Here is a 25,786-nt window from a genome sequence, read left to right as displayed (position 1 = left end):
GACTACTTGGGCGAGGGATGTTAGTTGCCACTGCAGAGAGTCAAGAGACTGTGCACTGGATTCTAGGCTAATTTGTCATTCTTGTTTAAAGTATTGCAAGCTAATGAGGCCATGACCAAGAGCACCACCTGCCATGGCAGCTGCAGTGACTGAACCTGTGAGGCTAATTTTTTACCAATATAGGGAGGAAGGCGGCTCTCTTTGACACAGATGCAGATAGTTTTTTTAGTTTGCCTTCTCCATAGTATGTTAGTTGCGGGGTAATGGCTACTAGGATGCAAGGCCTCATTTTTATAGAATAGAGCATTTTTGGGTTATAGTTAATTTTCTGACAATCATGAGTAGGATTCTTGGTTATGATTAAATTGTAAGAGGGAAACAAAGTCACAATAAACTGAGTATTACTATTTTTGAAGATAATTATAGCCTAATTTTAAACCTACATACAGGAAGGATGGTTACTAATGCATAAGGGTTGATAATCAAATGGTAATATGAGATTATCGATTCTTTTCTTTCTTTATAGGGTTTAATTGGCAATCGATTATCAATTGGTTTAGGGAATATATGGGTTTTATTCAGATATATATGAAAGAATGGATTTTTCCAGGTTAACACTCTGAGTAATGGGGGTTTAGGTATAAAGGCCTAATAAGTGTAATTACTGGCAGCTTCCTTATTACTTACAATCACCATCATCAGAAGTTGTAGAAGACTCCATCTCTTCATTCTGGGGTTTAATCCTTTTCAGAGATAACTAAATTTGTTCTCCATTTTCTGAAATGATAAGAGCATAGCCTCACCCCCTTACTTTAATTCTGCCTTTTTTCCATTCATTGCTTAAAATATCTTTCTAGAATATTGATCTTCATTTCCTGTGTCTACTGTGGATGTTTGACATTTTCCAAAGTGACATTCCACAGGTGTTAATGAATTATAAACATTAAGAAAATGTAAAGTAAATAAAGTTTTAGCTAATTAATCTTTTGGTGTCATAATAACATTATTTCCCCCTTTTTGTTTTAAAAGCATAGTTTTTAGGGTATCATGGTTGCATTCAACTATGGCTTGACCTGTAGGATTATAAGGAATATTAGCAACATATTGAATACAGTATTTTAAAAGGAAAGATTCAAAGGATTTACTAATGTAAGAAGGTGTATTATTAATTTTTAGAGGGCATCCCATTACAGCAAAAGCAGACTATAGATGTGAACAAACATGATGCAACTGTTCCTTACTTTGAGCAGCAGTGTACATAAAATGAGAATAAGTGTCAATATAAACATGAACATATTGTAGTTTACTAAAGGATGGTATGTGAGTAACACCCATCTGCCATAATTGATTAGGAGTCAGGCCTCTGGGATTAGTTCCAGCCTGAAAAGGCACCACTGTTAGTGGTCCACAAGTAGGACAAGCATGAATAATTTTTGTGCCTGTAGTTTTGTTAACTTTTGATATTTATTTTGCAGGCCTTTAGCATTAATGTGAGTTAGAGCATGAGCACCTTGTAAACACCCTACTAATAAATCAGCTTGAGCATTATTTGCTGTCATAGGACTAGGCAAAGAGGTATGAGAGCGTATGTGAGTAATGTAAATAGGATGCTGTTTTAACCTGATGAGATGTTGCAAGTCAGTGAAAAGTTGAGATAACTTATTAGTAGCAAAGATATGAGCTGTTTCAATATGCTAAACAGTAAGGCATACATATTCAGAATTAGAGACAACATTCAAAGGTTCCTTAAATATTGTTAACACCTTAATGATGGCAGCAAGTTCAGTATGCTGAGCAGACGTGAATGGAGTCTGCCAAGCCTGTTCTTTTCAAGAAGTAATGTAAGCTGCTTTTTTATTACTATTACAATCAGTAAATACTGTACAAGATGGTTAGGCCATGCACATAGTCCTTAAAAGCACTGCAAAAGTTCATTGTTAGGTTTTTTATAGATAGAGGAATGCAGCTGGCTTGATTTGTGTAAGAAGACACTAAAGAAAGTCTTAGCAAGTTTTAAAACAAAGTGATAGCTGTGCTGGACTTTAACTTTTTGCAACAAACTAGCAGTGTTTGGGATTGCTGCATACTAGTATTGTTACTTTAATCTATGATAAGAGGTTGTTTCTGTGACACATACTCTTATTATAATTAAAACCATGAATAACCACACTGTACTTCTCTTTAATATTATGCTGAAATATTGGTAACTTTATACACTTTTAAGCATTTATAGAAAGCTTTTGTTCATACGACTTTAATTAATAGAGGGTTTAAGGGAAGAAAAAACTTAATTTTATAACACTGTAAAACACCTTTTATTTACTTATAACATATTAAAAGAACTTAATTATTACTTTAATTTTTCTTTCAAGGTAAAAGAACAAATCTCTTATAATTAGTTTGGAATAAAAGGCTACTGTTCAGGATTAGGTTTTGAGAAAGCAGTTTTGAACATTATGTTCCTTTAAAAGAGATAAAACTTTCCTTTCTTGGAACACCGAGGAAATGATAAGCAGAAGAAGCACAAGAAGCTATTTTGATAAGACAGACTTTCTTTGTATACTGATTATTGAGGATAAGAACTTTTACCAAACAGATTAATGATGAGAGGCCTTGAGAAATAAAAATTTTCAACTTTGCATCAGCATACTACTTGATACTAAAGCCTTTAAAATTTTATAGATAGACCCATCAAATCTTATTCAACTTTAACTATAAAATTTCCTTTTTCATGTACCTTCTGCACTTTTAGTGGTCACTCAGGTTTTGTTCCATATTTTACCCTTTCTTAATAACCAATCATTTTATCTTAGGACAAAATTATCCTGTTTCCTTAATAATAAAAATACATTCCATATAGCCTACAAAGTTATCAAGCAAACTTTTTATAACATAATACCGTGAACACTAAATGAGCTTGTTAAAATAATGAACTTTTCTTTACTTTAAATACTTAGTAGCATGCAATATCAGAAACAGTTTCTGAAAAGCAAGTTGTCAAGGGAGGCTGGCTGCAGCCAAGCTTCCCTGTTATAAAATTACTTTTTATTATTATTATTATTAATTCAGGTTTGTTTAATAATGACCTTTTGGAAATAGCCACTTAAACACTTTAATTTAAATAATGCTTTATAAGACCTTTTATAATTATTTATAACCATATAGATTATAATTATATCATTTTTAGACAAATTTTCTCTTTACAGAACACATTCCCTTACTGAAAGTTATCACAATACCTTCTACAACTTCCACATGCAAATTAAGTTTCAAGAGTTTATGAAAAGTTAGCCATTCTACTTTAGGACAAAACACACCCCCTTGCAAAACCCATTAAATTTCAGCTAGCATTGCCACAAACCCCCAACTCTTTAACATTCATTCAAGTTTCATATCCCCCACACCACCCTGCAAAGAAAAACAAGCCATTCACTTCAATCTAGGCAAGAACCATCCCCTATGAAAAGGCATAGTAATTTTGTTAATCAAGACTTACAATTTTTATCATTGTAGATATCTTATTAACATTTAAACTTATGTATTAATATAATTAACTTAACTATTAATATAAATGCTTATTTAATTTTTGGCCATTTGAATAGAGCTCTTTTAAAAATTTCTACTAATTTATATTTACCATCTGGAGGTATCACAATATACACTGACACTGAATGAACAGACAGACAAACACAAAACAATTACAACACATTAACAGAAACATACAATTTATTTACAATGACTCATAATTCTTACTTTCTTGGTATAGCTGCTTTTAAATCCTCTGTTATATATCACATCTTAGATTGTACCTTTTAAGATTTCTTCTGGAATTCATGTCGCCTGTAATATGCAAGCTTGTGCTTGGAAACATTATTAGTTATCAGCAATCAGTTAAAATAACTTGAGCAGCATAAATATAGTTAAGTTTTTATTTTGCAGTTTAGACAGACCATTAACACACATTTTTGGATTATTACTGTAAGACTATACTGAGACTTGAAGTTCTGGAGAAAACTATTGATTTAAAACTGAAAATTCCTTTTAGACCTTGATAAAAACTTGGTACTAATTTTATTATCTTGGTTAAGTAACCCCAATCAGAATTAGCATGGAAACAAAACAAAACACAAATGTTGCCACGTTTTTCTCTCTTTCCAGTGGCTTAACTATATTAGCCCTGACTAGCCCAGAGCTACATTGTCATGTAGACAGCAGGGAGTTTGAAGAGTTGTGAAAGGGATTGGCATTCGCCGGAGCAAAGTTGATTGCCTCATAAGCTTGTTTGGGTTTCGGGGCCTGTAGCTGGCCTCACGTTCCGTTTCCCTGATGGGGAAGAAGAGGTTGACCCTGCATGTTGGTTTGGGACCAACAGCCACTAGCCCAGTGCTGGCTGTGGCAGCAATGAGGACAGACTTTAGGGGCACTACTAGGCTTTTTGTTAATACCGGGGGTGGGACAGTCTTGGGTGAAATGGCTGGGATCACTGCACTTAAAACAAGCTCTTATTTGCTGTGGCTGTAAAACCTCTTTTAAAGCGGTGGCCATAGCAAGGCCTTGTTGGTAGGCGGGGCCAATTTCAGAACAAAGCCTGATGTAACCAGACAAATCCTCCTTCTTTCTATAAGGTCTAACTGCGGCCTGACAAGCTGCATTCGCATTTTCAAAGGCAATTTGCTTTACATAGTCTGTTTCTGTATTGGTATCACCAAACAGTCTTTCTGCAGCCATGCACAATCTGCCTACAAAATCTGAAAAGGGTTTCTCTGGCCCCTGCTTAATATTAGTGAGGGAGGAGGCAGGGTGTTCTTTTGTGAGCAACCTTTTGCAGGCCCTAAGGGCTGCAGTTTGAATTTGGGTGAATAGGCCAGGGTTATAATTCATATGCTGTACAGTGCCTTCATAATCTCCTGAGCCTGTTACAGAGCAGTGGGCCCATAGGTGGAGGCAGCAGTTTTAAGCTCTTTTAAAGATTTAAAGGGGAAAGTGGAATGCACACGAACTATCTTCACCTCACCATCTGCCTCATTATCTGCCTCATTGTTTTGCCCCTCGGTTTGCGTTTTGGTGACCCGGATATGCAAAAAAAAGGGGGGGGGTTTCACTGCAGGGGATGCATGCCTGGGTGGCCTTTCTAAGCAGGTGCAGGTGGGTGGGAAGTGATAAAAGGATTGTGGTTAATTGCCTTTCTGCATTTATGGTGTTGTAATCCTTTTAGCTGCTGTAGCTCCTTTATGAGTTGTAAATGCTCCCTTCCTGTGGAAACCAGGGATAAACTTCTTTTAGGAAGGCAAAGAATTTAGAGAGTTCTTTAACATTAACCTTTACTCCTCTCATCCTAAGTGGGGCCTGCAGGCCAGACAGGAAAAGGGAACGATTATTAGAGGATGCCTGCCCCATCCTCGCCGATCACTTACCGAGCCTTCAGAAGATAGGCAGTCTTCTGAAGGTCTCTTCCGCCCAAGCTGATAGCTCAGGTCTTCTGCCCAAGCCAATGGCTTAGGTCTTCCACCCAAGCTGATTGCTCAGGTCTTCTGCCCAAGCCAATGGCTTAGGTCTTCTGTCCAAGCTGATTGCTCAGGTCTTCCACCCAAGAATTCTCAGGTCTTCTGAGTTCGCGTAGATCACCTGGCCAGGTTTTCTGTTGTGTCAGCGTATCGAGAGTACTTCATTCCTGGCCCCACCCACATAGGGCACTGCTTGTCTGATCTGGTGGGGGCGGATTCCAGGGGCCTGTGGGAAGAAGTGGGGGCAGGGGATGAGAAGAATGGAGGCAAGACAGGATTCTGATCAAGCCTCATTTATTGGGGGTAGAACATGGGAATATATACTGAGGGAAGGGAACTTGTCCATGGGTGATAGGCTGGTCTTGTGGGTGGCAGGCGTCCAAGGAGGGAATTGGCTGAAAGTTCACGCTGGGTCTGCAGAATTTCATGCCTTGTGCATGTGTGCTGCTGTGGTTACCAGAGTTGTGGCGGGAAGGGGAGAACAAAGAAACAAGGAGGAAGAAGAAGGAAATGGCAGGGCAGGGCTGAGGTAGTTGTGAAATCCGCCCATGTTGTTGAAGGCTGTAAATAGATTTCACAGCGGGTGGGTCCCCACAATTAACCACTCTTTGGGGGAAGGATAGTTGGGAGATGCCTACCAAAAGATCTCAGACAATGGAAGTGTTAAAATGGCAGTGTTGTTTCATAAACCATATGGTAGTGGATTTATGCTTGAGCACCATTATTCCTGATCAGATTAGGACTTAGCTAATTGCCATCAAAATGGATTTGAGAAACACATACTGCAGGAAAAGGTTGACTCCCAAAGTTAGTTGCCAGGCTTATTCATGGGGGCTTTGACTTTACTAGTGCTTCCTATATGGTTTTTATAAAATCACCATCTGAACAGACCCTATTCAACATCATAGTATCCTCATAGTTTTCTTTTCTACAATTGCAGGGGAACTCCAGAGCAAGTGAAAAAGTAGGTATTCTGGGCTCATCCAATGTCTGATGAGAAAACAAATATAAGAGACTCGGGCTTCAAACTAGAGACTCAGGCTAATCACAGCATCATGGTGAGATGTGGATTAGGGGTATGATGAAGGGTTTCCATGGAGGAAATGTGCCCTTGTTACTACATTCTGTGGTAATGGTTGTGATCTCTCTAAGTTGTGCAAGTTTTGCATGCAAGGGGGTTTGCAGGTACTCTAGTTTTAGTTTCTGTGGTGTAATTTTTAGTTTGTGAGCAAAAGAGGTGACCATAAGCAGCTCCCTAGATGTTAGGTGCCATTTACACTGGCCAATTACCAGGGACAGTTTTCTCAAATACAACCCATCACCACAGCATGCTCTATGTATATGACCTTGTTCTGTCCTCACCACAGCTGGATCTGGGGTTTGCTTTCTATGATGGCAAAAAGATGTAAAAGTGAGGTGCAGATGTGAACCCACACTCTTGCACTGCTAAAGGGAAGGTCATAAATGTGAACTCAGCCATGTGTCATAATACTGTGACCTACAGACATGAACTTACCACACAACCATATGCTTGCTAGAAACCATGCAAGAGAGTTCTAGCACATGTGTATGTACCTACACCCAAATTACCTGGGCCCACAAAGAGACCAAAACTGCCCATCATTATAAAGTAGCCTCCATAGTCACATGGCCTAGGGAAGCTAGCTGTCCAGAATATTAGACTTTGGCATAGTTATTAGTACCCAAAGCACACAGTACTCCCACATGCAAATGAGCAGCTCAAAATTCTGAGTTGTGTGGCAATACATAGGAAAACATGGTCAATCCTAAGAGGGCTGAGGACACAGCTCAGCAAGTCACCAAAAGCAGACAGGCAGGAAGTGGCTGTGGCTCAATCAGTTGGGCTCCTGTCTACCATAGGGCATGAACCCAGGGCCTCTTTGTAAAGGCAGGCTCAGCCACATGCTGCAGAGAGCTACTGGCCCAGGTGCCATGGAATGCCACTGGCCCACAAGCACTGCAGGTCTCCAGGCCTGCAAGCACCATGGGGCGCCAAGTCAGCAAGGTGACACAACAAAAAGGGAGACAAGCAAAAAAAACACAGAAGAGCATGCAGCAAATGGACACAGAGAGCAGACAGCAAGCAAGCCACAAAGCAGGGAGGAGGGGGAAATAAATAAGTAAAAATACAGACACAGAAGAACGCACTGTGAATGGACACAAAGAACTGAGAGCAAGCAAAAAAAAAAGCTGCAAAGGGGTGATTAAAAATACATATATATTAAGAAAAAGCAGATAGGCATTGAGAAGACAATACAGTGCATTTGATAACATCATCCCAAATGACACCATAGATGTTCGAATCATGAGTCAACACAATACTGTCACTGAAAAATAAGAACTCAGGAACATTATCATTCTTAACCTGGTTTCTAAAACCCTTCTTGAAACATTCTTAAACAGCTGTCTTTATGGGTGTTGGCACTCAATCTAGGCAGCCCTCCATAATGAGCATCCCAGAGTTGATGGCCAATAATGAACAAACAATATTTCAATGAATTAACAAAGGGGGTTGCAAAGAAAGACTGGAAGAAAACCCATATGATTAATAAGCAGTGACATTTAAATGGTAATATTTTAGATAATCAATCTTCTACAATTGATTATCTTTATTACAATATGATACTGAATAAATGCAATGGAATGTACAATGTAGACTGGAATCTAGACCACCAAAAAAAAAAGTTGCTTTTAATCAAGTGGAAATTCCTGTGGAACAAATGGTAAATGTAGCATCAGTACATGTGTATCCAAGGAGCTGAATTTGTTGGATTTGTCAAGAGGATACTGGCAATTTAGGTGAGATACACTATAGAGAGGAGGTGTGATAGTACTCAGCCACTGGGTCACAGAATGTATTTTTGTGCCATTTGTACACCGGGTATGGCCAATTGCTTTAGGCTTCCATTAGCTACAAAGCTGGGGACACTGAGTTTTGTTTCTTTCCTCCTACTCTCCCTGCCATCTTTCTTTCATGATGGAAGGCCCCACAGCAGCAAATGCCATGCTTGTTAAACTACCATCTCTACAAAATTTAGCATCTTGTCCAAGGCCATAAATTTCTTTAGCAATTCATAAGCAACCCACAAATATGAGGCACTATTCTGTGTCCTCATAGCACCCCAGGAACAACTGATGGTGGCACTTCCAAAGGACCAAGACGATAAAGAGGTCCCATCCACAGCCAGGGTGAGGTTACTATTCTTTATCTAAAATGACAATGTTCCTTTTCAGTCACTTTCAGATGAGGATGCCTCATCATGTACATATTACATGACATAACACAATTTTCTTAGGGTAGGAAGCATCAAGTGAGAACCTCTATTAACTGATCCAACTTTGAAGAGATCATCCACAAAGTGGGGCAGCAGTTTACAAAGTAGTATTTTACTGAACTATAACTTTTTTCACCTTAGATTGAGAATTTGCAATCACAATCAAAACTGAATTTAACAGGTGCATGCCTCAGAAAATACTCATGCCTCTCCTGAAGTGTCTGCTATAATTGCTTATCAGGTCTTCCTTGACCACTCTTTCACATCTGATTTACTAATGATGCCAAGCAAGCAAAAGTCCTTTGCAAATAGATGAAACATGATATGATCCTCATAGGCTTTTCTCTAATTGCAGATGGCCCCAGGAGCAAGTCAGATTGGTAGGTATCTAGAATACTGATTAAGGAAATATATGGGTAAGGTAAGTTTGCCTGTAGAGAGCCATGGCGGCTCCAGGTACTGGTGGGAGTGAAGATTGTGGTATGGTTAGACATGAATTTCTCATGATAAGGAATATGGCCATTCTCTATTGTCCAGTAAGCAAATGCATTCCCTTTAGGTGGCATGGATTTGTGTGTACTGTGGTTAGGGCATTGTATGACTGACCCTATGTGCAGGAATTGTGGAGGTGTGTGGGGCATTAATGTGTGTTTCCCTAAGAGAAGCCCAACATACAAAGGACAATTGTCACTGAAAACTTTCTAAAAAATCATCCCATCACCACTGCATATTTTGCATATATTAACCTGTAAAATCCTCACCAGAATCATTCTTGCAATGATGTACACTCTCCCCATCCCTTACATGAAGATTCTGAGGGGCGTTGATTAATGACCCAAGACTTCAAATTCCTAAGTGGTAGAGTCAAATATTCTACCACTAATATCTATGATAGTGCTACCTATCACAATATATACTAATATTGTGATAGTATATCACAATACCAATATTGTGAGCTACTATCACTTACATCACAGGCATGATTTATTAGTGACAATGAAGGAGTTTCCATCATCTGTATATATGCATGTGCCCTAGACAGTTCTTAAACACTGCACTTATATATTTGATATACTCAGGGGTCATATAACCCAGGGTTGTATTAGTTGCATTTTACCAAATCTTTTAGTTATTAGTTTGAAAAGCAAGAGAAAGCCCAAAATGTTTCTGATAAATTCCAAGACTTGTGAGGCATCAGTAGAACAAGTTGCCAATCTCTGCCAATGTTGGGTCACAGCTCAGTGCATGGCCCAAGTAGACAGGTATTGGGGAGATATTTTCATCTACTTGACTTTATTGCCACAGCCATACAAATGATCATTCTGTGAGTACACATTGGAGGAACAGTAACCAGGAAGTAATCAAACTCCATCTTAGTCATAAGCTTCATGTTCATCACTCTCATTGCCACATTCCTGCATAGGTGGGATAAAGAATCAATGCTCAACGTCTCAATACAGTTAATCCAAATTAACTGTCCCACAGTGGGCTGGTTCATGTAAGCATGGAGAGTCACATCACTCAGTGAATACAAAAATACAGTAATGAAAAGAAAGAATGAAGGAAAAATATAAGTTGAACATGTTACTTTTAAATGGTAATGCTTCGGTATAATTACAAGCTCTATTAAGACTATCCTTATGACACATCTCAGTGACTCAATACAAAGAATAATTTACCTAGAATTATATCCAGTCCACCAATACACACAAAGAAAAATACTACACAACAAATGAGTATTTTAGTAGCAGCATTTTGTAGTAGTGGAGATTGAAATGACCTTGTGAAGTACAAAAGGACACTACAATTAGCTTTGATTCAAAAGAGGAAGGAAGAGTGATAGGACTCTGAGGGAATAGCATCTACTTAATACTATTTGTGGGTTGGATATATTATGTTGCTCTTGGATGCCTTAAGCTACATAGCCAAACATTCTTGTTTCTCATTTGTTTCCTGTTCCTCTCCTTTAAAATCCTTCTTCCACCAGAAAGCATGGGCTACCACACATCATTCCAGGCTTATTGCCCTCAGCTCCATATTTTCTTGCCCATTGCAAAGACATGGCAGCTGCCTAAATAATTCATAAACAACACCTCATGTAAAGATACTTACTCTGTGTCCTCCCAGCAATTCCCCAGGGCCTGTTAGAGAAGTCCCCTAGAGATAGGGCAGACAAAGATGTTCCATCTAACTCAAAGGTAAGGTCACCCTTTCGTTTACTGAAATAAACTTCCTAATTTTAGCTTTCATTAAGATATGAAAATCAGACCAAGTAATTATTCATGATGTATACAATTTCCTTGGTCAGGGGGAGTGTTCATTTGGAGCCTGTTACTAACTTAGCCCTGACACAAGAGGAACCACAAGGAATCACCTGTATGATACAGGGCTAGTTTTTCCTCGTAGGATTAAGATTTTATTTCCAACCTAAATAGACAGGAGAGATGGATAAAACAGGAAAATCCTGTGCATTTCCACACATCTGTTACAGATATTTTACAGGCATTTCACTGGACCACTTTTTACCATCAGCTTTTCTAAAGGAAGCAACAGAGTAAAATATTTGTGCAAACATAAACAGCATGGTCCAATCCTCAGTGTTTTCATTTCTCTAATTGTAAGTGGCTTCAGGAGTAAGTGCAAATGGTGGTATTGGTTACACATTAAGAAAAAAAAATCTAGATAATTTAACCACAAGGTTTTTCATGCTTACTTTACTGTGGAGAGAAGCCTGCTTTCAGTTTCCACCGGGACATAAGAAATAGGGATGTGCTTCTGTTTAAGGTGAAGACAAATGGCCATGTACTACAGTACTTGGAAGCAGCTGTATTCCCATTAGGTGGTTTGGGATTTTGCTCATACTCCACCACAATTGCACACTTTACATTTATTTGCACAGTCAATGGTCAAACTATAACACTGGGCTTCAAAAGGGACAGGAGGAGTGGTAAGAATCTCTCACTGAACAAACTGCTGCATTTTAGTCCCTTTGCAGGGTTATTTCCTGCTAAACACCAGTGACAGCTTCCCTTGCTATTGCTGCCCCTCCATGGTGTGATTCTTCCTCTCCTCAGCAGCTCACTTGTGCTTGCTGATTACCTGCCTCATAGACCCTAATCCCTGCTCCAAATAAGGCCTCATGACCAATCCAGGAGGAACACACCCAAGGTACTGACTGTGACTCCGTGTCCTCCAAGATCCTCCTGAAGGCCAGCTGGAATAGTTTCTAAGTGCCAGGGCAGAGAGCATGCATCATTTACTCCAAGGTGAGGTCAACTTTCTTCATCTGAGTTAGAACTGAGCCATTCTTCATTTCTTCCTTTTCTCATCTAATTCAGACATGAAAATTTGATCCTGTGCACTAGAGGTGGGAAGTACAAATGTCTGGTGGGTCAGTGATCAGTGGGCATCTCTTAGCTAATCACTATGTCAAGGGTAAAATCACAAAAGGCAGCATCAAGTTATTAACTATATAGTAGAAAAATATATTCTACTTGGGTTAAAAATTTTGGACTTAGTAATCAAAATGGACTTGAGAGATACATCATCCAGGACAAGCTTCTGTCTTTTCCTGATGTGTCTCCTTTCCTTGAGTTCTTTCCCATCCTGTATTCTATGGTCACCAAGTGGACATAAGCTTCTGTGAGTTCTGATCCTTACAGTGCTTTCTTTTTTTTAAATGAGCATTTATTTTTATTGTATTTTTTGTAGACACAGACCACAAAAGATGTTACATTAAAAAATATGAGGTTCCCACATATCCCACACACACACCCTCCTCGAAGGTCAACAACTTCCTTCATCACTGCAGCACATCCATTGAATTTGGTGAATACATCTTGGAACACTGCTGCACCACATGGATTATAGTTCACACTGTAGTTTATACTCTCCCCCAGTACATTCAGTGGGTTATGCCAGGATATATAATGTCCAGCATCTGTCCCTCCAATATTTTCTTTGTAATTGCAGCCAGCCCATAGAGAAAGCAACAATGGTAAGTATTCTGAAATCTCACTAGCTGAGGAAAAAAATCCACATAGTGAAAAAAAAAGGGTCTTCCATGCTATTTAGTCTCAAGAAGTCCCTGATTATAGCCTCCTGGTAGGAAGGAGAATTGGGGTGTGGTGAAAGCTGCGGTTATGTTTCCTGAGAAGCTGTGTTCTCTTTCTTTGGCATTAGTCTGTGTGCACCAGAGTGACACATGATGAAATGAAAACAGACATATGTGGCCATTCATTAACATATGAGACAGGGAAGACTTGAGAAGGTGTACAAAGTATTCAGAGCTGCACATCTAGTGAAAACAGACCCAGGCACTGGAGATATTAGAGGCTTAGATTCCTAAACCACACACTTTCTTCATGCCTCTTCTGCCTGGCAGGGTCTCTAAAGTTCTAGTATGAATTTGTCAACATTTCCTATTTTAATTCCTGGTCCTGAGCCCCACAGAGTCAGTGCATGTATAGCAGATTGCAATTTTTGCAAATTTTCAAAAGCCCAGTATCCATTTGTGCTAGTAGTTATGATATGGACAATAGAGAGAACATATTCACCCTTGTAAAATGATCTCCAGGACAGCTACCCAGAGTCTAGCACTAGGTCCATTCTTTGTACTCACCTTAGTGTGTGTGTCCAGTCAACATTTCAGGGTGATAAGATTTGAGAAGAATGCTGTAACTTTTGAGCTAAATGAGGCAGTGAGAAGTTGAGGGCTGATTCCTTCACCTCTTCTTCCACATTTGCAAACTGCTTGCAACATCTCATTGGAGGACTGGGACTCCAGAGAGCACAGGGACTGTCTCAGGACCCAGGCTAGGGAGCTGGTATTCCTATGGTAGCCAGCACGGCCTCAGGTAGAGAAGAGAGGGTGGAGGCCTTATTTTAATAATGTTCCTATGGATGCTTGTGTTCCTAAAAGACTGACTTGTGGATCAGAGGTACATCTCCACCAGAAGCAAAGATGACGACAATCCAGGTAGGTAACAATTCTCAAGGAAGAATATAATGGAGAGGATTCCAGATCAGTAGTTATACCTGGTGCCAAATCCAAAATGCTGGATTAGGAATTAAACCTACATTTCATCACATTCGAGAAAGGCTTGATTCCAGCTGCCCCTTCAGTGCTAAAAAACCCTAGCAGGTTTTTGTAGGACTTCTGTGAATGGGCTGCTGGATGGCTTCACACACTGGCTCTCCAAATCCTACTCAGCTGGAGTCCTGGAATTGAGCAGGCCCAAGAGAAAATCTCTGGGCAGCAGGACCACAGCTTCCCTGCTCCTCCCTAAACCAGTGCTGCTGCCAGGCATCTCTGCTATGTCCTTCACACAACATGTGTGTCCCTCCCTATACCTTTCCCCAGGCTTGTCAAAGCACCCAAGGTACCCAATCCTAGAGAGGCTTGATGAAGTCACTTCTTTAATTGGCCATGCATCCTGCATAAACCCTATTATGTCAATTGCAGGACAAGGGAATGTGGGCAAGTTACCTCTAATCTTGTGTTCATCCACCCAAAAGGGTTAGGAAACCTATGGGGGCATTGAGAGGACAAAGGTCTGCCCAATTCCTAAGGTCATCCCAGGCACTTGACAGCACTTGGTTTGTGAGGTGGGTGGTAGCTCTCTTCCCCAGGATCTGATTCAACTCCAGGTTGCTGAGAGTTGCCCCTGGAGATGGGTGAATTGGTAAGTGAACAATTTATTGACTGGAGAGGACGACAATATACACTTGATCATTCCTCCATGTTCTCCTATGGAACAACAACACGAATGGAAATTAAAGCAAATAAGCACTAATTAGGAGACAGAAGAGAGGCAGGGAGGTTCTGAGCCAGGAAAATGGGAAGGAAAGCAATAGCATGCTTAGAAAGACAAGGAGACACTGACTGCTTTCTTAGTGCTCAAGGAAGATATGAGCATTTCTCCCTAAAATTAGAGCATGTGAGGTCTAGAACACAGACCCTATATCTTAGGCAAACCCCACAAGGCAGAAGAGAAGCAATTGAAGCTCAAAATCAGGATGAGATGAGGACAGAATTGTATTCTAGGTGCATGTCATGTTATGACATCAACAATAGGGGCTTGAGCTCCGCTTTCAACCTGAACTTTCTCCTTTCCTTTTGCAAGGCCACCCCATCACCGTTACAGCATTGTGCATTCAGAAGCATTTTTCACAGATGAAGAAGATTCAGACATAGAGAATGGCAACTTGCATGTAATTTATTTCCTTTCTCCCTATTTTTAAAATCTGTTTCTTATCTGTAAGCATTTCTTTGTAGCTCTTCCTTTATGCATTCTTTATATAATTATCTTGAAGGTCTCTTCCAGGAAGATGAGTTCATACCAATGACAATGTTTTTAAAACATGTCTTCAACTTCCTACCTACTATATTTCTACATCACACTGATTTTTCAACCTACTCTGCACCATGAATCAACTCATGGAATCCAGATGGGCCAGACAAGTAGCTGTGCTGGGATCAGAAGCCTGGATCTCCATCATGGGGAAGGGGACTCTGTGAAGTTGGTTCTGGGCTGGGCTATCCCCTCACGGTAGTGATGCTGCACATGCAGCTCTGGAAATGCAAGTCTGCTCTCCTCCCTGCAGCTGTCTACACTCTTTGAGGAGGAGAAAGAGTCTCTTTATGTCAATTGTCTGTTCCTGGAAAGCACAGATGGCATCCAAGATGTAGAAAGAGAAGAACAAGAAGAGGAAATGTTGAGTGTGGTGTGGGTAGAATTAGGAGGAGAAGGGAAACAGGTCAACTAACACTCCACTGATTCTTTACTTTCTCTTGACACTTCAGGAAATCCAGCCTTCTTGAGGAACTTACTGAAGAGACTGCAAGTGTGGGAGCATGGAGATAGAGGTGAGAATTGGATGGTGAAAATAAGTGCAGGCAGGTGAAGGATGCCCTGAGACCCTCACCCCAGGGACTAGAAACCCATTCCACAAAAGTCCTAATTTGCTCAGCTATGGCTCCTTAGTTAAGAGGAGAGAGCTCTAGCCCAGTTTAAGAACAGAGTTTGCCCTCCCAATCCCCTTAAAGTCCACCAGCTCTTCCCCTCTCTATTATTGAGTGTGGTGGATAAAGTGGAGTGTCATTGAGTGCCACCTAGTCAGATCTCAAGGGAAAAGGTTGAGTTAGATTGTTAGTTTGCCAGGGCTGCTTTACCCAATACCACTGGCTAGTTGGTGTATACGCAGGAATTGACTGCCTAAAAGTTTCAGAGGTTAGAAGTAAACTCTAGGTGTGAGCATGGCCATGATTTCCCTCAAGCTGGTGGCAGTTTGCCAGCAATCCATAACTCCACTTCTCCCTCAATCACCTATCATCTCTTATATTTGTCCCCTCTGCTCCTGCTCATGAATTTCTCTAGACTTGCTCTCTTCAGGACTCCATGCATAAAGGACTAAAGCCACCCTGTAGCAGACTGGCATCACTTACACCAATAAGATCTAACAGTCCTATTCACAAACGAGTTCACTTCCCTAGGAGTCGAGGTGAGGGTGAAACCATGACTTTATGGCTGGACCTGACTTGATCCAACAAGAACAGTGATGCTCTGGGGTCCCTCTTAAGCAAGAAGGGTAGCTACTGTGGCCATCTGTTCTCACTGGGACCTCTCAGTTGCCCAAGACATGGGGTTCTCAGCCTCTGCAGTTCTCTACCCAGATACCAGATTAGCTCATGCACCTTTTCTCCAGATGCAGGTCTTCAAGATTTCTCTACGTATGTAGAAGTCAAAGAAACAAAACCTGAAGGAAATTTCCCTGCAGAGCTAACTTGGGATGAGAGAAGCAAGGGAGATTTCGCATTACTCATTTCCCCTTATTAAAGATTGCAATTATTAAAATAACTCTATTATACTATAATGAGGAGTGTTTTATAATATCTACATTTTGGAATATATTAATGTAAGAAAATTTGTTTTTGGTATCACAGTATAACTTTTTAAAAATGGAAAATGACAGGTAAGCTTTGTGTTTGATTAAGAATGAAACTGTTGATTAGGAAAAGGAAGGTTTTTTTTAATGTGAATCTTTCATAACTGAACTCTGTTGGAAATTTCTAGACAATCTTTGTCACAGACAGCACCCTCTGCAAAGAGCAGCAATAGGAATTCAATGCCTCCTGGATCTGGCTCCCAGGGGTATCAGGGACCTAAGGTCACTTCTCCAGGGTCTGAGGTGTCTTCTGGGTCTTGCAACCCACCTCAGGTATTCCAGATTCTGTATTTGTGTTGCAGATCCTACAACTGACAGCTGCAGAGACCTTGACTAGAGGCCTCAGTTTGAGGCTAAGAGGAGCTGGAGATCTCACAGTGTTTGGAGATGCCTCAGTACTCACTCTTCTACTCCACTCAGAATGAGTCAATTTAATGACAGTTTAGTTTTACTTCAAAAGATTAGGTTGTTTTAGAAAGATGTTACATTTAATTTTACTTATTAAACAATATTTGTATCTTTAATACATGTATATATATAGATAAGCACCCTAAACAAAGTTAGCACTATATGAATTATATTTGGTCTCCATAATGGCTCCCAAGGTCATACTCTCACTCCTAGAATCCTCATTGTTAGTTGAATAATGGTAAATTGAGTGTGTATCATCCATCCTCCTGTCAATGAATTTCAGTAATTTCATTTACTGAACTCTGTTAACTCACATGGAACAGGTCTAGTAGGATAATTGAGTTTCAATGAATTTTTTGCTGTTTTTTCTCTATTTTTTTAATGTTACATTAAAAAAATATAAGAGGTCCCCATATACCCCCCACTTCCCTCACCCCACTCCTTCCACATCAACAACCTCTTTCATCATCATGGGATAGTCACTGCACTTTATGAATACATTTTGGAGCACTGCTGCACCACATGATAATGATTTAAATTGTAGTTTACACTCTCTCCCAGCCCACCCAGTGGTCAATGCCTTTTTTTATTACATTTCTGTGTTGCTGGGTATAAAACCACAAATATTGCTTTCCACAAATATACTGCCCCATTTGCATCTGGCACAAAATATTGTTCTCAAAATTGTTGATGAAATAGTAATTACTTTGCATAATGCATGTATAAGGATTTTTATATTTTCTTTAATGGGTAATTTTCCTAAAATATGCCTTGCATTTAGCCTTTCTTAGTCAGTGCTCAGTGTGCACTTTTGATATGCAGCTTCAAAGAATTTCATATCAAACAAAGGAATTGTAATTTTTAGTATTTCTTTCAAGTCTTTCAGCTGGTTTTCTGGTTCAGACATTCTATACCATTCCCCATTGTATTAACTTAGTGTTCTCTATGGAAACAGAATCAACAGGAGATATCTGTAAAGAGTATGAGATTTTATAAAATTCTCTCATGTATAGTGGGGATGCACAAATCCAGATTCTGTAGGCAGGCTGCAAAGCCAGGGGCTCTGATGAAAGTCCCACGAAGTTCCCAGGAGACTGCTGGCTGTCCAAAGAGGAGCTGGGAAATTTTCTCTCAATGCTGAATCACTTCCCCTTTTTAAGGCATTCAGTTGATTACATAAAGCATCACACATTGCTGAAGGCAATCTCCCTGGTTGACTGTAGACATAATCAGCCATCTATGCAGTAAACTCACTGATGACTTAAGTCCACAAATGCCCTTATATTACAATTAGCCCAGTGCTTGCTTAACCAAAAAAGTGGGCACACATTCTGGCCAAGTTGACATATTAACATAACCATCACACTCACCTGTTGACTTCTCTTTCAAATCTTTAACATTCTACACTCAATATCTTTTCAGCACTTTCCACTTATTACCTTCTCTTTCTACTTAGGCGTTGTCACCCTATATATATTACATTTCAAGTTTGAACTGATATTTTTCCAATTTTCTTACTGCCTAATTTCTCCCCAATCATTTTTTGTTTTATAAATAATTTATAATGTCTTCTCAAATATTGTTTCATTTTCTTAGTGCCTTGTATCTTCTTTTGAGAAAGTATATTTCAGTACATAATATAAATCATGATAAAGAGCTTTCATTCATTTGGGGTTATTCTGTACTTCTTTTCTCACTATATTATTTGAAAATAACATGAATTTTTTTCTTTTGATTTTCACATGATTTTAAAAAATTATAGACATTAGTGAGATTCAAAATACCTTTTCCAACAACACAGAACTGTTTCTGTGTCTAGATGTATTATGAAATTATTTTAAAGCGTGGAAGCTTTCTTCCTGATATTTCTGGATTCTGTACTTTTAGCACTCCTAAAAATGCATTGTCACTCTCATTACCTCTATTGCACCCATCATTGTGTATTTTTTTCCTCCATGTGACTACTGAATATTCCTTTTAGCAAGTGAAACATGAATTACCACTTTGCCAAAATCAAGTCATTCTCCATAATGGTTATGTATTTTTAAAACCAATTATCTGTTATTTTCAAATATATAACTTACATTGTATTTCACTACTGAATTAACTTATTTTTGAATATTTATATACATATTGTTCCTATACTCATTAGGTTTTAGTTTCTTATATTTCTTATATATGTAAATTTCTTTGTTTTTACACTTTATATCTGAGTTGACTTCAGAGTTAACTTCCTTTTTATTTCATTTTAAATCAATCTATTTTCATACATATTTGGTGTTAACAATGGCAAGTTCATATCAGCAATTTTTTAAAAATTTCTATTATTTTGATTCACAATCACATGGGTTCAGTGTCATTTATATGGACTACAATATCACCACCATATGGCTTTAAACTTATCATCAGGCACATACACCAACATCCCTGAAGGAATCTTGGTATTCCCATGGCCCCCAAGGATTGTCTTTAGTACTTGCCCTTGACCCATTAATAGTACTGTTTTCTTAATAACCTCTAGAAAGAATAAATTCATTTGATATGCTTTACTGAATTTTAAAACTTAAGAACACATCAAAATGTTTCAGGCATATTTTATCATGAGTGGATTATTAAAACTTGAACACGTGGACATTAGAAAGAATTCAGTTCTTCAAAACCATAAAATTGTAGGTATGCTACAATTAACTCACATTCCAGGATTTCATAAATGCACTCACAGGATGCTATCACCTGGGAACTTTCTACTGCTTACTAAGCAGAGGGACATTTGTGGAAGTCATTCTACTCTGTTCATATACCTGCATCTACAAAACTCACTGCTAACATAATACTCAATAGTGAAATCCTGAAAATCTTGCCTATGAAGTCTAGCCAGAGCAGTTGGGTAAGAAAAAGAAATAAAGTCATTCAGATTGGAATGGAAGAAGGAAAGCTATCCTTACATACAGATGACATAATCTTATAAAAACAAATTCCAAAGAATCCACAATACTAATTTTACAATAATTTTACAATAAAGCAAACTTGTCGTATATAAGATACACAAAAAAGGTTTTATAATACAGCAAAGGATTTTTTTAGAAGTCCATTTAATTATCCACTAACAAATTGAATACCTAATGAATTTAATGAAAGGGTGAAACACTTGAACACTAGCAAACATACCTGCATTAAACTGAAGTCCTAGACATATGGTAAGACATCATTTGTTCAAGGATGGTAAGACTCAGTAACGTTCTAATATCAATACTACCTACAGGAAACTACAGATCAATATAATAGTTTAAAAAATCCCAGCAGCCATTATTCTTTTTGCAGAACTTGAAAAACTGATTGTTAAATTTAAATGGCATCAATTACTGTCTTGAAGAGTCAAAACAATCATCTTTCTCCTTTGTGAGATTGGGATAGGTTAATTTATATAACATCAGGAGGTCTTTCCTTGAGATCTGGTTGACTTAAGAATTTGCGGGATCCTCAGGGACATTGGGGTTCACAGAAATTTGGGTTATAATTCTCCTTGTTAATGGAGGGCCACTATCTTCCTGGAAGTTTAATGGGGACTCAGAGGGAAGAATGTGGAATATCTCTGAGTATAGAGCTGTATTGTTGTAGAATTTGAGAGGTTCAATTATTTGAGTATAGAGAGGCCAGGACTCAGGAATGATTTTGAGAAGGAAAAATGGTTTATTGACAGCCGGCTGGACTCAGGAACTTTCCGTTTCAATCCCCAGCCCGACCAAGATTTTTTAGTCCCTTTTATACAGAGAGGAAAGGCCAAATGGTCCTTTTGTTTCAGTTCTCAATAGGCTTGAATCAGCATATATTTCCACTTCTTAGGTAAGCTTTTAGCATGGACCTCAGGCATTCTGATAAGCTTTTAGCATATTTGGTTTGCATTTCCCCTGAATACTTAAAGTTTATAGACCTTGCTTTGTTAAACTGTTTCCTGCTCACCAAGGGCAGGACTGCAACCTTTTATCATCCCACACCCACAAGTCACAGATAGTTTAAGGTTATCTCTAAAGAGACAAAGAGACTCTCACCCATAGCCCACATCAGTATCTCTCCTTTGGGGGACTTTCATTCACACTGGGTGCAGTCTTGGGTTCTCAGAAGGAAGTAAAGGTCTCTTAAAAAAATGAATAATTGACCATCTCCCTCCCCTGTACACCTTAAGTAATAGGATCTGCAGTGAGTTAAGCAGCAAGGGTATGAACATTCATTCAACATCACTAGTGACCAGTAAAGTTCATAAGAAACCTAGAAAGTCTCACTGATACATCTTATGGAATGAACATGATCTGGGTGAAATAGGAAGGTGCACAACTCCAGGCTGCTCAGAGAGTGGTTCAGGTCTTTAGCCAGGGGAACTGTTGTGGAATTTAAGAGAAGTTCAATTATTTGAGTATAGAGAGGCCAGGACTCAGGAATGATTTTGAGAAGGAAAAATGGTTTATTGACGGCCGGCCGGACTCGGGAGCTTTCAGTTTGAATCCCGAGCCCTGAACAAGATTTTCAAATGTCCTTTATACAGAGAGGAAAGGCCAAATGGTCCCTTTGTTTCAGTTCTCAATAGGCTTCAATTAGCATATATCTTCCACATCTTAGGTAAGCTTTTAGCATGGACTCCAGACATTCTAGATAAGCCTTTAGCACATTTGGTTTTTGCATTTCCCCTAAATACTTAAAGTTTATAGCCCCCGCATTGTTAAACATTTCCTGGGACTGGAGCCGCTGCCAGTCCCCAAGGGCAGGACTGCAGCCCCCCACCGTTCCACACCCACAAGTCAAACAACTTAGTTATCTCTGAAGAGACAAAGAGCCCTCCACCCATAGCCCACATCAGAACTACTGTTGTCGACCACCTCTAGAGAAGTTCTCATTATCACAGATTATACTTTTCACCTCCAGAATTTCTATTTCAGTTGATTTTATACTTCTTAGCTGTTTATTTATATTCTCTATTTGGTGAGACATCCTTCTCATGTTTTCCTTTTACTCACTGAGCAGATTAAAAATTGGTAATTAAGAGACTAGTCTGGGAAAATGGCATCAATGGAGGTGGGCACTGCTGAGTTCTTTCACAAAAATGGTAGAGAAAGGGCAGGGGCCTAACCTGAGTGAGCTGTTTGGGGAATCCACAGAGCAGAAGGCTGCAGGCATGCAGGCATCATTAAGGAGGGAGCTGGACAAAGAGACAAAGATCCCAAGAGAAAACCATGAGGTGCTCAGCCCTGTGGCTGGAAAAGTTGGTGGATAAGTCCCACCCTCAAGGCAAATAGCCTCTGTGGACCCCCTGCTCTCAAAGGCCAGCTGAGTGGGAGGAAGCATTCCCTGGAGGAAGGGAGCCCTGGTGAAGGGTGGAGAGTGGTTTCCTTTCTGCCATTTGGGAACCTGAGCCACCTTTGAATCTCAGGGAGGACACCAGCCAGCATTGAGGTGGCCCTGGGGAGAGGAAAGGGGGAATCTGCTTAGGCAAGCTGTCAGACCCAGCCACCTTGGGAGAGGAACTTGGCCAAGGAGGGGGCAGAGACAGGCATCTAACTAGTCCAGCCACTGAAAACTGATAGAAGTCCACCTGCCTAAGGGAAATGGGGGCAGGAAGAACCAGATAAACTTTCTTTTTTGTTGTGTTTGTTTCTTCGTGTTATTCAGGAGAAAAACTCTATCAACTTCTACTAAAACAGACTAACAGCTTAAAAACTTTGTCACATTAATAGAGAAAGAACAAAATTTTAGCTTTACATCATTAGATTTGATATTAAAGCTATTAAATTTTTATAAATAGACCCATCAAATCTTACTCAACTTTAACCATAAAAATTATTTTTCCATGAACCTTTTGAACTTTCTGTATTCATTCAGGATTTGTCCCACACTTTACTTTTTCTTAATAACCAGTTATTTTATTTTAGGGCATAACTACTTTCTTTTTCCATAATAATAAAACATTCTATTTACATACATAAGTTACCAAAGTGATTTTGGAAACTATCTCAGAGCAAATCTCTTACAATATATAATTACTTTGCTTACATCAACAGGTAGTTTATTTTAACAATACAGGAAAAATTACTTTTTCTATTGTTTTATGAAAACCTAACATTCCCAATGGAATCAAGATCACTTTAGTTTTACCACCACCTTAATATGAAGATTGAGGTGTTTGTTGCCTATTTAGCTTGTAGAGCTGCTGTAGAAAAAGAGGGAAATGCCTACCTTGCACATAGGTACCTGGTTCAAACCTTGGTACCTCCTAAGAGAAGGGATCTAGAGAGAGTAAGGCACCCAGCTAGCACCTCATGATAGGAACTCGTAGACTGTGTTTCTATTATTTTATTTTATGGTTGTTTGGGACCTTTTTTTCTTTTTTCTTTTATTCACTAAAACTGGGTACATCACCTGCAGAGGGCAGGCTGCAGGGTGAGTGACTGATGAGCACCAGCAGTCTTGGGAGGTCCCTAGGGGCCTAAGAGGGAAGGCTGCTCTTCTTGGGTTGTTACTCTTTTGTTTCTTGTTTGTTCTTTTACCTTTTGTTTCCTTCATTCTTTTACCTAATTTTTCAACCTACTTTCTCTTCTTTCCTTCATTTTTTTGTCTTCTAGCTTCTGTTGATTTTCTTTCATTCCACCACTTCTTTGGTCTTTATGTTTCTTTTTCTTTGTCTTCTTTTTTCCCCTTTCTATTCTCTTCTCATCTGCTTAGTCTTTTTTTTTAAAGATTTATTTCTTTTTATTTATTTAATTCCCCTCCCCTCCCCCAGTTGTGCTGTGTCTTGTTTCTTTGTCCACTTCTGTTGTCATCAGTTGCAAGGGAAGTGTGTGGTGCCATTCCTGGGCCGGCAGCACTTTCTTTCACGCTGGGCAGCTCTCCTTATGGGTGCACTCCTTGCACGTGGGGCTCCCCTACACGGGGGACACCCCTGCGTGGCAGGGCACTCCTTGTGTGCATCAGCACTGTGCATGGGCCAGCTCCACATGGGTCAAGGAGGCCTGGGGTTTGACCCGTGGACCTCCCATGTGGTAGACGGACGCCCTAACCACTGGGCCAAAGTCCGTTTCCTGCTTAGTCTTTCAATTCATTAATTTTTTTTTCTATTTTGTTTCTTGTTTTATTTTTTTCCTCATCTGTCTAGTCTTCAAATTCATTCTATTTTTTTCTAGTTTTTTCAATCCCAACTCTTTATTCTTATTCCTTTGTATTTGTTATGAATTTTACTCATATTACTTAGTTTCCAAACTTTTGTACAGTTCCTCTTGTATGTTTTATGATTAATACTATTCTCCTTTCCTTATCTCTTTCCTTTTCTCTGAGCCTTTTTTTTTTTAACAAGGGAACAGAGACAACTGCAAGGATATAGAATGAGAGGAACCAAGCAAAAAAAAATATCCTTGGTGAATGCAAAGAAACGAAATAGCTCATCAAGATAAACAAATGGTTAGACACAACAAAAAATTACAAGCCATACTAAGAAAACAGGAAGACACGGCCCACTCCAATGAACAAACTGAAAAACAGGAGAAGATACAAAATGGGGAACTAATCAAGGGTGTCCAAACAAATATCATGAGTGAAATTAATGAAGTGAAGGAAGAGATAAAGGATATTAAGAAGTCACTGTGGGAACATACTGAAGAAATTGTAAATATACATAAAAAGATAACAGACCTGATGGTGATGAATGGCATAACACAAGAAATCAAAAATACCCTAGAGGTACAAACAACACATCTGAACTGGCAGAGGAAAGAATCAGCAAAGCAGAAGACAGGACAGCTGAAATCAGGACAGATAGATAAAAAGACCCAAAAAAATTCAGGAGGAACTAGGGATGTGAATGAGAACAAGAAAAGCACAAGAACAGATAGAGCACAGTAATGTCCACAGTGGCATTATTCACTACTACCAAAAGATGGGAACCTAAATGTCCATCAACAGAGGAATGGGTACACAAATTGTGCTATATATATACAATGGAATATTACTCAGCTGTAAGAAAGAATGCAGTGTTAACACATGGGATAACATGGATGAATCTTGAAGACCTTATGTTAAGTGAAGCAAGCCAGGCACTGAAGGACAAATATTACATGACCTTACTGATATGAATTAAACAAATTAAGAAAACTCACAGAGCTAGAGTCTGGAAGATAGGTTTACAGGAGATAGAAAGGGAGCAGAAGATTGTGAGCCAAGGCCCATATGAGAGAAACCTATGGTAAGGTGTATAGGAGTAGTTGTGCAGTGGAAGGGCATGACAGTGCTGGATCGGCAGTGATGCTATTAGGTAGGTGCTGGTTTGTGAAGGGTTAGGGAGGGGAGGGTTGGTTGGACTGTCAATGGAAATGGGGGAATGATGGGGGAGGGAGCAGGTGAACACTGGGGATTTGTAGGTATGTGATTGAAACTACAATGTTGGGAATGTTATTTTACCAAGTATGGCAAGGGGGATTACCAGTTTACAGAGTTGGATGTAGGGAGGATGCAGGACAGGGTGCACCTGGGGTAGGCATCTAGGGAGTGAGAGTTCATCTTGTCAATTGTGTGTTGTATCAGTGGGTGCAGGGCCATATAATGAGTGGGAAGGTGTTGGACTCCCATCCTGGGGAGTTCTGCTGTGCT

General features: G+C 39.4%; 1 long non-coding RNA gene across 1 annotated transcript in view; it reads right to left on the bottom strand.

Annotated features, from left to right (window-relative positions):
* Positions 1-687: 687 nt before the first annotated feature.
* The window catches only part of LOC139437492 (uncharacterized), a 91,074-nt gene continuing 65,975 nt past the window's right edge, over positions 688-25,786 (bottom strand). Inside the window, exons 2-3 of the long non-coding RNA XR_011647297.1 lie at positions 5,415-5,730; positions 688-777 (exon numbers count right to left, since the gene is read on the bottom strand). This is a non-coding gene — a long non-coding RNA (uncharacterized lncRNA). The remainder of the gene's footprint in view (positions 778-5,414; positions 5,731-25,786) is intronic.

The sequence above is a fragment of the Dasypus novemcinctus genome, chromosome 24 (genome assembly GCF_030445035.2).
Source record: "Dasypus novemcinctus isolate mDasNov1 chromosome 24, mDasNov1.1.hap2, whole genome shotgun sequence".
NCBI classification, from domain to species: domain Eukaryota; kingdom Metazoa; phylum Chordata; class Mammalia; order Cingulata; family Dasypodidae; genus Dasypus; species Dasypus novemcinctus.
This window is presented reverse-complemented; position numbering and strand designations above follow the sequence as displayed.